General features: G+C 36.0%; 1 long non-coding RNA gene across 1 annotated transcript; it reads right to left on the bottom strand.

The window, feature by feature from the left end:
* Positions 1 to 7723: 7723 nt before the first annotated feature.
* Positions 7724 to 11595, bottom strand: LOC142602296 (uncharacterized). Its single transcript, XR_012835956.1, has 3 exons — positions 11482 to 11595; positions 10945 to 11082; positions 7724 to 7816 (listed from the first exon to the last, which is right to left on the bottom strand). It is a non-coding gene; the product is annotated as an uncharacterized LOC142602296 (long non-coding RNA).
* Between the last annotated feature and the right edge of the window lie 649 nt (positions 11596 to 12244).

Raw genomic sequence — 12244 nt, 5'->3', positions numbered from 1 at the left:
GTTATTGTTTAGGAATGTCAGTGGCTTTTCTGACAAGCCACAGACAGGAAAATGCATTTCCAAAGCCTGGAGAACTGCAGGGTGTTCCTTTGGCAAAACCTCAGCAATAAACATATGGATGACACTAAAACAGTGGGCTGCAAAGACAAATGAGGATTCTCTTGTATAGTCACGAGACCCATGAGGAGGAGAGATCTGTCAGACCTCATGTGGGTTGTCACCATGCAGATCTTGACCCTTATTTTAAGAGCATTCTCAAATCTGATTTCTGCTGTAACTGTCAAGATAGCCAGTTGCTTGTTCTTTAGATTTTTCTTACAGAGAAGTTGTTTCTTCCTATTTTGTGAAGAATTTTCTCTCTCTTCCACATGATCCCTCCAGAAATCAGAGAAATCAGGGAAAAAAAAATCAGTGAGGAGGACACTTACAAGTATGATTCAATGCTCATGGAACAGTTTATAAAAATGAAAAAGCATCCTATGAGAACATCATGAGCACGTGTTTCCATATTTGTCACTCATGTCAAAGTATACCTGTAATTGCTTATACAACGATGTGCAGATCTGAGCTTTGAGAGACAGGAAATAGAACCAAAATGTCACTGGCTACATCAGCTTTCTTGTACATCTATGCAATCTCTGCTGTAATTATTTTCCACTGAGATTCTAAAGAACTGGATATGGCCTGTCAATTTTTTGTCTAATTCCATTTTATCCTTTAAGTGTTTTGCTTTCACTGAATTTCATCAGAAGGTAATTTGGTTGTGGGGAAAAAAAAAAAAAATTCTGAGCATCTGCATGTTCATTTTAAAGTGGAAGTTTAACATAATTTGAATTTCAATGAAATAAAATGAGAAAGTGTTCAGATTTCAAGTATTTTTAAATTTCTCATGAACATTTCAGCAGCCTCCAGAACTTGTGTTTTGGTTCACAAGAGCATCTGCCTTTTAAAATTTCCCTGTTTCCTGCTACTATTGCTACTCTGTCAAGTTCCTTTTTATAGTATCTCCTTTTTCAAATCCTAATGCAGGGAGAAGTGATCTGCCGTACTCTTGGAGTGTCTTGTTTCCACACAGGCAAGAGCTATCATTACAAACTTGATTGGTAAAGAGAGAATTTAAAAATATTTAACTTCCAAAGCCTGCATATTGGCCAGAAGTATTGCCAAAATACCACAAATCCTCCCAACGGTACAGTAAATCTCCCCAGAATTAACTAAATCATGAAATTCCCATGTAATCTGCTTGGAACTACCATAAAAAACTGCCTGTCTCATGACATTTCAAGAATTCTGATTTTGGTTTTGTTTAGAAGCCAGAAATGCCAAACCTGACAATGCATCAAAATGAGCAATGTTCCAAAAGCCATGGTAGCATTTGGAGAAGATCGGCAAAAATCCATTGCAGGTTTATTTTGAATTCTGTTCAGCTTTCTCCTAAGTCATTCAGCTAATTTCAGTATGTGTGGAAATATGGTTCCTTACTTTCCAATTGCTTTAGAAATGGAGTTATTAGCTATACAAAATTTCTTCTCTTATACCTTAGTAATTGCTGACTTGAAAATGAAGACAGTGTTCTAAGCATCTTTATGTTTCTTTCAAGGAGAAAAGATTTTTATTTTCTATCACCAAGGTGTGAAAATGAACAGGAAAAACATATTGCTCCTCTTGTTAGCATATAATAAATACATAAGTATGTACTTGCAGAACAGTAATACTATTAAAAACATTGCAGAGCAGAAAACAAAAGAAGTCATTGGAACAAAACTCCTATGAAAATATATCATGTGTCTAATGGTAAGAGAGAAAATCAGTAGGTATAATCCAGAAAACTAAAAGAAAATTATTATGTTCCTGAGCCTGTAAAGACCATAAAAATATAAAGAATATTTAAAAAATAATTGAAAATATCTAGCTAATTACTTAAAACTTATGTCAAACACCAATCCACATAAAATATATCTCTCTATGGAAAAAAACTGATAATTAATTATATTACTAATAAGCTATATTCAAGTAATGAAAATAATAAATAATAAAATTAAAGTAAATTAATAATTAAAATAAAAATAATTAAAATAAAATTAATATAAGAAAGGAGATTTTCCCTGCTTGCTGTCTTTGATTCTCAAAGATCTCTTTGTAGCAGGTAATTTCCTCATCAAACATTGACAGAAAAACAGCAAAATTTGGACAAAAGCTGGAACTGGTGGCAAGCCTTTCCAGTAGATTACTAAATGTCTCCAAATTTGCAGAAAATTCATTGCAAAATAAATAAAGAACTGTAATTTTATTCTAAAACATCTTACCCTAAAGCCTGCATTTTTCCCAGAAGTTATTCTGTTAAATAATTTCTAACTATTTTACTAATTTATTTTTTTTTAAATTTTTTGGCTTGAAAAGTAAACTAGGAATTGCATTAGGAACTGTACCATAGAATCCTATTTTACAGTTAGGTTCATTGCCTCTTCATATGCAAGATTAACATTTTGCATGAAATCTAATGGCATTGAGGAAGAGATTATTAAGAACTGAATGATGGGAACAAATTCAATAAACCTATTAAAAATAAAATATAGGAAAACAAAAATAATAGAAAAATCTGGTTACCTTTAATATGAGTGAAAGAAAAATGAGCACAGAATAAAATATAACTGGTTTTATATATATATATGAATACATATGAAAATAGATATATGAGTTATTTCTACAACTAGTTATTAGAATAAACTTTATCTTTGCTCAATTTGTAGGAGTAGTTCTGAGACATGGTTAGGAATGGTGGCTGGAACAGCACCGTGAGAGACCCATGTCTTGTACCTCTGGAAATCAGACTAGATAACATGCCTAAAAAATACCTTTTAAGAAGGCATGAAGTATGTGGGGGAGGATGGCAAAACTCTCTTAACTTGCATGAACCATTGTAGACCCATTCCAAAACACAGGAGGAGACTGGAATAGTGATCTATAGATGTGAGGAAACACTTTGAAGTAAGTAGCATTGTGAGACAGTGCTGCAGCCTCATAAGTGGCATTGGCCAGGAATTGATGCTTTTTTTAGACATTATCCTCAGTAGTTCTTAAACTACCAATGTGCCAGTGGCACACAGTTCCAAGGAAACCATTCTGGGATAAAACCAGAGAACAGCTGTCCTAAAGCACTGGACAACCATTGGTCATAAGCAAATAATTTCAGAGATCTCGATGGACTGAGATGACAAAAATTCTTTTTCCTCCAATCTGGCTGCACCTTCCAGTTAACATCACTTGAAAAAAATGCTATAGGAGGTAATCCTAGAAATTCTTAACTGTTGTGCAAATGCCTGTTGAGTCTCTGACAATCTGGTCAGTTCATGGGAATACTCACAGTCCAAAATAAGTCTTCTTACTATGTAAATGTAGTTATAATTATTCCCACGATACTGTAGGAAAGAGCACTGAAGCTACCACTTCTTCAGATGTCAAGTCTGCAAAAGACAAATTGCAGATGCCTTGTGGACAAATTCAAGAAATACAATCAAAAAGTTTATAGTGTGATTTTATATAATTTTCCCCAATGACATGTTTGCTGTATTTGAATATGTATTACCAGCAGCAGCCTCAGTTTCTGGCAGTTTGTAGTTAAATATCCCATAAAAGCTAACTCACTTATTCTATTCTGAACTCACTACATTCATGCTGACAGCCCAAATTACAGTATTTTATTATATTGCATCTTCACTGTGTATTTTATTTATCTCTGTTGTGCCTTCTCATTTTTGGCATCTATTCAAAACCTTTACCTGTGTTCTCCTGCTGTTTGTCCTCCTGGCAAACTGTTCTCGGGTTTTTTGTAGCTTCTTTTGCTTGGTACTCAGAGCAGTATCTTTTACTTTCATATGTTACAAAGTTCATTAGTTTAGAGGGCTTATGCAGTCTCTCAGTGACACTAAATTGTGTTTCTGAATTGCTACACAGCTGCAAAGATAGCCTGTGTATTAGATCACCAATTTTGACAACCTGTGAAACAGTGCTCGTAAATATGCTCTTTATGGCATAAAGCCAGCTTAATTTAGCAGTTAATTTTTTTAAGAGAAATGTCACAGTAAATATGTATGCTACCTATGAGCAACTCACAATTCAACTGGTTTGCACACTGTCCATTTACTATTTGTTAGAACTTCATGTCTTTGTCCTTTATATCTCTTCACAGGTTCCAATAATATAGCATCAATAAAAATTGGAACTCTTCATGGGGCATCTAAGTTTGCTCCCTGCTGTAACAGCTACATTGACTTCATTGTTTCTGAATTTCCTACATCTGAAAAGCTTTAACAATTAACACCTTCATTTGCCAATACATTCCATTGTGTAGCTCTTAAGAGTAAGTACTTTGTCTTCAATTAACTTCCATTTTCCTCCAGAGTCTGAGATTACAGCCCAGGCTCAGCATAGGCATAAAATAGCATGCCTCTATTCACTTCAACAGTTGCACAGATATGAACAGTTAGTGAGCTTTGGTGACATTTAACTTTATCTTTCTTCATATGCATTGCAAGACCTTCTTAATGTTTGCAAAGAGATTTTTATCAATGACTTTTTATTTATTTGCTTGCCTCTCTGGAAGACCACTTCTAAATAGTAGCTTTTGAGGAGAGAGCTTTTATCCATTTCTGTTTGGGTGAGATTTTATAAAGGTCATAAGTGCCTGTGTCTTGTAAAACTAAAAGGACTGTAGGTGGTAATGACCCTCTCTTCTGAAACTTCCTACCACAGGTTTGAAATCTTATATATCAGAAGTGAACTAGACAGAACTTGAATCTACAACATTTATATCAGAGAAGAGTCCTATGTTTTACTGTAATACTTTTTATGAGACAAACTAGTGAGTTATTTTGCTGAACATATCTGCTGGATAAAAAATCCGTGCTATAAAGAGTTAGCTTCTCCCTGTGCTGATTACTTTCATGAGAATCACCCTTCTTCAACAGAGAGAGTACGTGCTTCCGATGTTCCTCAGGCAGCCATATCCTATCCATTGTCTGCTTTCTTCCTCAACCACAGTACAATGTCCATTTTCTCCCGTGTTTTACTTCCCCCCATAGTTCTCCCTTTGTTCTGTCTCTTCTCCATTACATGTGGTATGTCTGTATGCTTATACAAACTCCTTCTCCTACCTCTTGATTTTATGATGCATCTACTTTTATGTTTGTTGTACTTGTTGGGATGCACTTGTACAGCGCTGATAGTAAACCTCTTCTGTCCCAGCAGGAAGCTGTTCCTCACAGCGATTATACCTGATGGCTCTTTCCATTTTCTTTCAGCTTCTCAAGAAATTGTTTTTGCTGAAACCCTATGAATTCTCCTTTAGAAGTTTTACATAACTCAATGCATTCAACCATCTCTTCTCCATCCATCTTCTGTTTTCCATCGTGTTTTTCATTTTGTTAGATATTTGACTCATTTACTCATCTATTATCTACTCTGATACTTTATATTTCCCCCCATTGTTTTGATTGTTATTTTCTTAAAATTTTCCAGAGTTTACATGAGATCAAGGTACACAACTCCCACTGAGTTTAGTAACTCCCACTGACTTTAATGTGAGTTTTGTGGCTAACTCCCTGGCCGCTCTGAAAATACAGGGTCTGGTGGATATAATTTACTTTTTGTACCTTCTTTCAACAGGAGTTTAGAATCACTTTTTTAAAAGAATAATCTTTTAAAACCTTTTTCTGTTTTTGTGATCTCACATTATTATGACTTTTAATAGCTGAGGGACCAAAGATGACATTTTCATGTAAGTTAGAGTATTTGAGCTCCGCACGTCCAGATTCAGAACAAATTAAGAAAGATTAGTCATTTCCCCTTGAGTCATGGCCAAATTTTGCCCTTGCTTTTATCGTTGCAGTCTGTGGTGGTCTCCTCTCTTCTATTGCAGATGAGCACATGCCTTGAATAATGAATCAGTCTGCCATCAAAAATATGCAAATCTTGTTCTTCATTTCAGTATTTGGACATATCAATTTCAATTTCCTAAATCCTCTCTTCTAACTTCAACTATTAACGATGCTCAGACAATTACCTAACTCTACCAGGCTCCCTATTGTTCATCCAAGAGAAACTCCTATTTTTATTAGAATGTCAAACTATTTCTGTAATTTTTCATATATTATTTCCTTATTCTTCCACAGTGTTTCTGCATCTTAAAGTAGTAGCCAGGGTGTCTACAGCTATAAGACAAGGAAGCTTTGTCTGAAAAAGTAATGTATTCTTATAGACCATCTGATACAACTAAGAACATGAGAGCTTTTAGGCTCATAACCCCTTCATCTTTATCTTAATCTTGTGTTCTTTCCAACAAGACTAAAATCCACTGTCACACTTTGGTCATCTAAAAAAATGTCCTTTTCTTCCACCTTCTTCATGTGGCAGTTTCTCTAAACCTGGATATTTTTGTACCCATTTTTCATGCCACATATCAAGCCAATTCTCACATAGCTACAATTTCTAGTGCAATTGAAGACAGCAGGTTTTAGCTGCTTGTCATATTTGCTTTTAAAGTAAATCCAGCAGTTTACAAAATATGAAACTGAACATTAGAAACACCCACCGTAATGAGAACATGAAGTCTTTATTCAATGCCAGACTGTGATTATACTTTATATAATTTCAAGGGGGGGAAAAATAATGGAAGGATTTTATATCATAACATACCGGCAGCCAACTGCTGCTGCAGTCCTGAATACTTCCTATGGAGCAAAAGACCAAGGTATTGGCAGAGCCCTGAGTCACCAAACCAGTAATGAAGCTGGCCATGGAGAAGAGAATTTAGATTCCAAAAAGGCCAGGGTACTTTGATGCACAAACCATTTTGCATCCTCTGTTTCAGAGAGGTAATGCATACAGTATCACTTACTGCGAGGAAACAGGATTACATTCACTGTTTACCATTGCTTCATAGTCAAATAAGCTATGGAGTCAGGGTCACCATATGTCCTTGTACATAAAGAAACCTGCAACCACAATGACTGACGACATACATCTTGTCTTCAAACAACTGCAAGGTTGTGTTGTAAAGAGATTTTCAGTTGCTACCACTGATTTTATTTGGGACTAAGGAGACATATCTCATTTGCCCATGTTTTTCAGATTTTCTTACCACACTTTTTCTTTACTGAGGAGACATTTACTCCATGTGAAATAAAGATTTATATAAAAGTTGAGACCATTTATCCAGCAACAAAAGTCTTGGGCATTGAAATAAAAAAAATTATTCATTTCTCAACATTTTCTATTTAATTACTTGAAAGCTAAAAGCTGCACATGAACCATAAATAAATAAATGTAAAAAATCAAGCTACACAAGTACAAAAAGAAGAAAAAAACAAGAAAAAAAGAAAAAAACCCAAACCTGTAGGTGTAGAAAACAGGCTAGCTGCAGCATGATTTATTTTCATTCTGCCACCCTTATTCACACAATGTCAAATTTTAGCTCTGAGTCCTGCAAATTGCTCAAGGCAGCTTAGTTTTCATTGGAGGTCTGCCTGCAGCATTTTTCAGGATCAGGTCCTGCCTTGTCAGGTGGTCCTACCAACATGAATTACACCAGTTCAAAGTACAATTCTAATATAAATTAATCACAGCACGTACTCAAATATTTATCAAAATGTTTCTCAACCTAGTAATTTCAGACTATAGAATTTTGAGATATGAAATAGATTAAATATTTTACCTTAGAAGCAGATTCCAGTCCTTTTGACTCTTGAAATGCAGGATTTAATATTGTTCCTAAGTGGTGACCATTCGTCTGCCAAGTGAATCTCACATAATGAGAGACCTTCCTGCATTACAAATGTATGGAAAGTTCTATCTCAGAATTCAATTATAAGTATCAATACTTGCTATTCAGAGCAACAGCTCCAAAATAAAGGTCTTTAATTTCAGATTATAATTGAAAGTGTAACCAAATTATTGTATATTCTGTGACTTTTGGCACCACTGACAAATACAGGAACTAATCCTGTACCTGCTACTCACATTAACATTATTGCAAGTAATCCCATTCAAATTAAGAATGTGTAAATAAAGATTATTCATGTAAGTAAAAATTACAAGATAGGGTGGATAAATCCCCTAAAATTGAATGATACAATCCATTTGTTTAGTTTCTTTCTCTAAGATACATGGTTTCATGTGCCCGGTTGAAGCTAAAAGTACGACTGAGAATACAAGACCCTAAATAACAGATAGTGCACGAGGTGCAGTCAGTAGCCCTGATACCAGTTGTTGAGATTGTGAAAAATGCAGCTCCCAAGACCTCCTTGCATCCCTCACTTCATGTTATCCCACATGCTTATAGAGCTTAGGAGGGTCCTGACTCAAGCATAGGGCTCAACCTTGTGAACTGTTACTTACAGTCCCATCAGAGGGAATGAGACAGAAACAAATGTTGGCAGGATTACATCTAGAATTTTCTTCTCTATTTTTCTGCCTCAGATTCAGTTCCTCACCCCACCACTTCTCAGTTACAGCACAGACGACTTACCAAGAAATGGCATTATAACCAAGATAACAACATCAAAGGAGCATTGAGTAAGAAAAAGTTTTTAAAATCACATCACCATTCTCCTTTAAAAGGGCTGAATAAAAATGCTATGGATAAAAACCAGTTAGATTTAGACTACAGTTTTCCAAGGTGCCTAGTACTTTGAAATGTTTGCATGCTTAAAATCTTCTTATACACAGCTCCACAACCAGCACTGGACCATTCTAACCACACTTCTTCTGTCGCATAGCTGGGAATGTAATGAGCACAGCTGAGCTGGTGAAGAGAGGAATTCACTTGTGTAGACTAAGAGCTTGCTTCCAGGTCAGCTTCCCATGATTTCCAGCCACCCTGAGCCATCAGTCATGCCTCGATCTGCCTCTGTAGCAGCTGGAATTCTTGTCAGCCCTTACTAACAGTCCAGTGCTATGTGAAATCGCCAGTCCTTCAAATGGCAAGGTAAAGACAATTAGTTTGTAAGGTTAAAAGTAGAATTTTGTGGATTGACTCCCTAATCTCTGTCATCACTCTCAGAAGGATAAGTAATTTCATACAATTTGTTTAAAAAATAAGCAAGCCATATCTAGATCAAGCGTGTGTCTTCCGTGCAAGAGTAATAATCACATTTCACCAAAAATTGAATAAGTCTATCGTGTAAATGAAGGACTCCCTAAGCACACATTAGCAAGAGAGACCATAGCAATCTATCATTTCAATGATCCCTGAACAACACAATCTGTAAGTAATTTTGATGGAACAGATTGTGACAGCTTCATAGGAATTATTACAAGTTGCATAGGCAAAAATCTACAGAATAAAAAGAATCAAAATAGGCTGTAGGCTGTTGTGTCAATTCACATATGATCAAACATTGAAAGTAGCCTTGCTAAAATTGGTAAAAGGGTTCACTAGAACAAAAAGTCACAGTGATGGTACAGGAGTGACTAAGCGGTCACTTATGAGCTACCCATATTGAGAAAACCAAATGAAGACGTTGTTAAATGAAAATATAAATAAAGCAAAAAGATTTCTTCTCATCTTTCAGAAAAAGCAAAACCAAGCACTGTACTCCTCATCATATATAAAACCATTATGCTCATATGTATATTCGCTTGACTGGCCTCCCAGTCAACTTAACAGTCCTGAGAGTTAACTGTGTAAGAACAGGAAAGTCTAGATCTCTTTTTTCACAAGAAGATAAACCCAAAGTATTAATGCAGACTATGGTCTGGTATAGGTGGAAGTAGGTGTGCTGGCATTATTTGGGTTATAAAGCTTTTACTCTCACCTCCTTCATTTATCCTTGTGTATCATCTTACAGAGACAGTCACAAGAAATTTGCCAAGTAGGACAATGTTAGAAAACTACACTACCCTTCTCCCTTGAGGAACAATTCTGGTTTCAAGAAAATGTTTCTCCATTTTACAGAACTCTCAAACAAGACACTTACAACAAAATACTTCAAAGATAGTGAGAGCAGATAGCAAAATATGTCTCTCTCAACTCCTCTGCAAAAGAGCTAAGAAGTTGCTGTCTGTGAAAGTGAATGAGTGGAATGCATCTGCCAGCCCATACCTGTGAATAGTCAGAAAATAAATAATTTAGAATAGTTCAGAAATGCTTGTCCACAGTAATTTAGTCTTTGTGTCAACACTTCTTTTACTACTGACATTAGTGTATCTTACAACTAGAAAGGTGTTTACATTTTGACGATTTTGCGTGGGTGAAAAAAAGAAAACAACAGAAAGTTAAAGAAGATGAGCTGAAAGGAAGAAAAGTTAGTATGTTGATGCCCTAGCAAAAGGCCAGTTTTGTACTTACAGTGGTGCTGCCTAAATTTCAGCATCTTGATGTTAAATGAATACTTCATTTACTTTCCCTCTCCTCCGCTCAGGGATCACTCCATGTGCAACAAACAAAAGCAATTCAGACTGACACAGACCATTTCATCAGTACGTCATTGCACTTGACAAAAGCTAGTAATTGAGCCTTCCTCTCCCTCCGACTAAGTTCAGCAGGAGCTTTGCTGAACTTAGTTCATGGGAGTTAGAGGTGTCTCAATTCCCAGCACTGTTGTGAGGTACAAGTATGGTTTACAACTTTAATGCATTACAGGAGACCTAGGCCACAAGATGGTGTTCTGAATGCACGCTAAAAGCCAAAACCACCAGATCCTAACACACCTTGATAATGACTGATTTACCTAAATTGTAACACCTCTTTTTCACATTTTTTTTAAACTTTGACATCCCTCAGTGTTATTATTCACCAACTTCAAACAACTTTTGTAAGTAAAGCAAATTAAAATAGAAGAAAAGCATATAACTTAGTAAAATATGATAATAAACCATGATACATTGCATATAACAGATGCCTCTACAGAAAGAGTACTGTGGAAATGTTACAGCCATTGTATTTACTAGCCTGTTGAAATCCAGTGGGTTGTGTTTGCCTTCCAACGCCCATGAAACTCTTCCCTCACGTAGTGAACTTCTTCACTGAACACCTTTCCTCTCTGACTCCCAATCACTGTTTTCTCCAACTGAGAAGGTCAGGAGCTGGTGTGAAAAGTTTAGAGAACAGCAGAAGAGTTTGAGATATCACAGCTTCTTCTATTGTCTTTCACCAATAAAATGTTTACTTTTGGTGACTTCAGCAAAAGTGACTTCAGTCACTATCAGTGGCTTCATTCATGTGCCACTAACACTGCAAGATGTCGTCTTTTTTTTTTTTTTTTTACCTAAGAAATAGGTGTGTTTGATTAAAAATGCAGATTGAGACAACCCTAAAATAACCGCCCACTTAGTAAACAGTTTAGGCTAACTACAAAATTTGGCTATTTTTACAAATAGCATTAGTGTTGCAACCTACTCCTTGTACTTTCTATCATATAAAAACTAGGGCACTCAGTCAGGAATTTGCAGGCATTTGAAGTCATGTATTTGTCCCATACTTACCCCCTTCAGAGACTGCCCTCTTGGAGAATCTTTCCCCCACTCTCTCCTTGGGATTTCAGGCGGGAAATTTCAAGAAATCAGTTGTCCTTCAGTAACTTGTCTTCTATTGAGCTATCAAAATTCATTTTCCTAATTCAGGCAATGCCCAACACATTTACAAAATTCAAATCTAATAGCAATAAAAAAAAAAATTCAAAAAGCAAAAAAGGTGAGTGCTATAGAATGCAAACCTGATAATGTAACGACTTTATCCTGCCAAAGAGAGGATTACTTGGCACCAGGTCACAAGCTCAGTGCAGACACAAAAGTGAGACCACAGCAGTTAGGGTCAAACTCAAGAATTTAAGTCTTCAATGAAACACCTTGCCTGAAAATCCAACTGTGTTTGATTTCCAGATACAAGTTCTTCTGCTCTCTGCTTCAGGGCAGTCAAATGCAAGTCAGCTTTGGTCCAAAAACCCCATATTGTCACAGCGTATATTAGCTCAGGAAAAAAGAAGCACTAAACCAGCTGTGGAGCTGTCAGACTGAAGTTGCCTTCTGTCCAGAGCTCAGAAGAACTTGTGTCTGTTAAAATCAGTCTACACAGGCAGAGACAGCTTGACTCGCTTATAGTTAAATGTTTTTCTTTCCTGATAACTTTGAAATAAATTTCACTGTGCTAAAGCTGTATTTTGAAAACAGACTGTGGTAAGAATATGATTATGTGACAATTTTGATTAGTGAAATTTCAACTGCTGCAAACAAACCATTTTCAAAAGTA

This window comes from Balearica regulorum, chromosome 6 (assembly GCF_011004875.1).
Source record: "Balearica regulorum gibbericeps isolate bBalReg1 chromosome 6, bBalReg1.pri, whole genome shotgun sequence".
Classification (NCBI taxonomy): domain Eukaryota; kingdom Metazoa; phylum Chordata; class Aves; order Gruiformes; family Gruidae; genus Balearica; species Balearica regulorum.
This window is presented reverse-complemented; position numbering and strand designations above follow the sequence as displayed.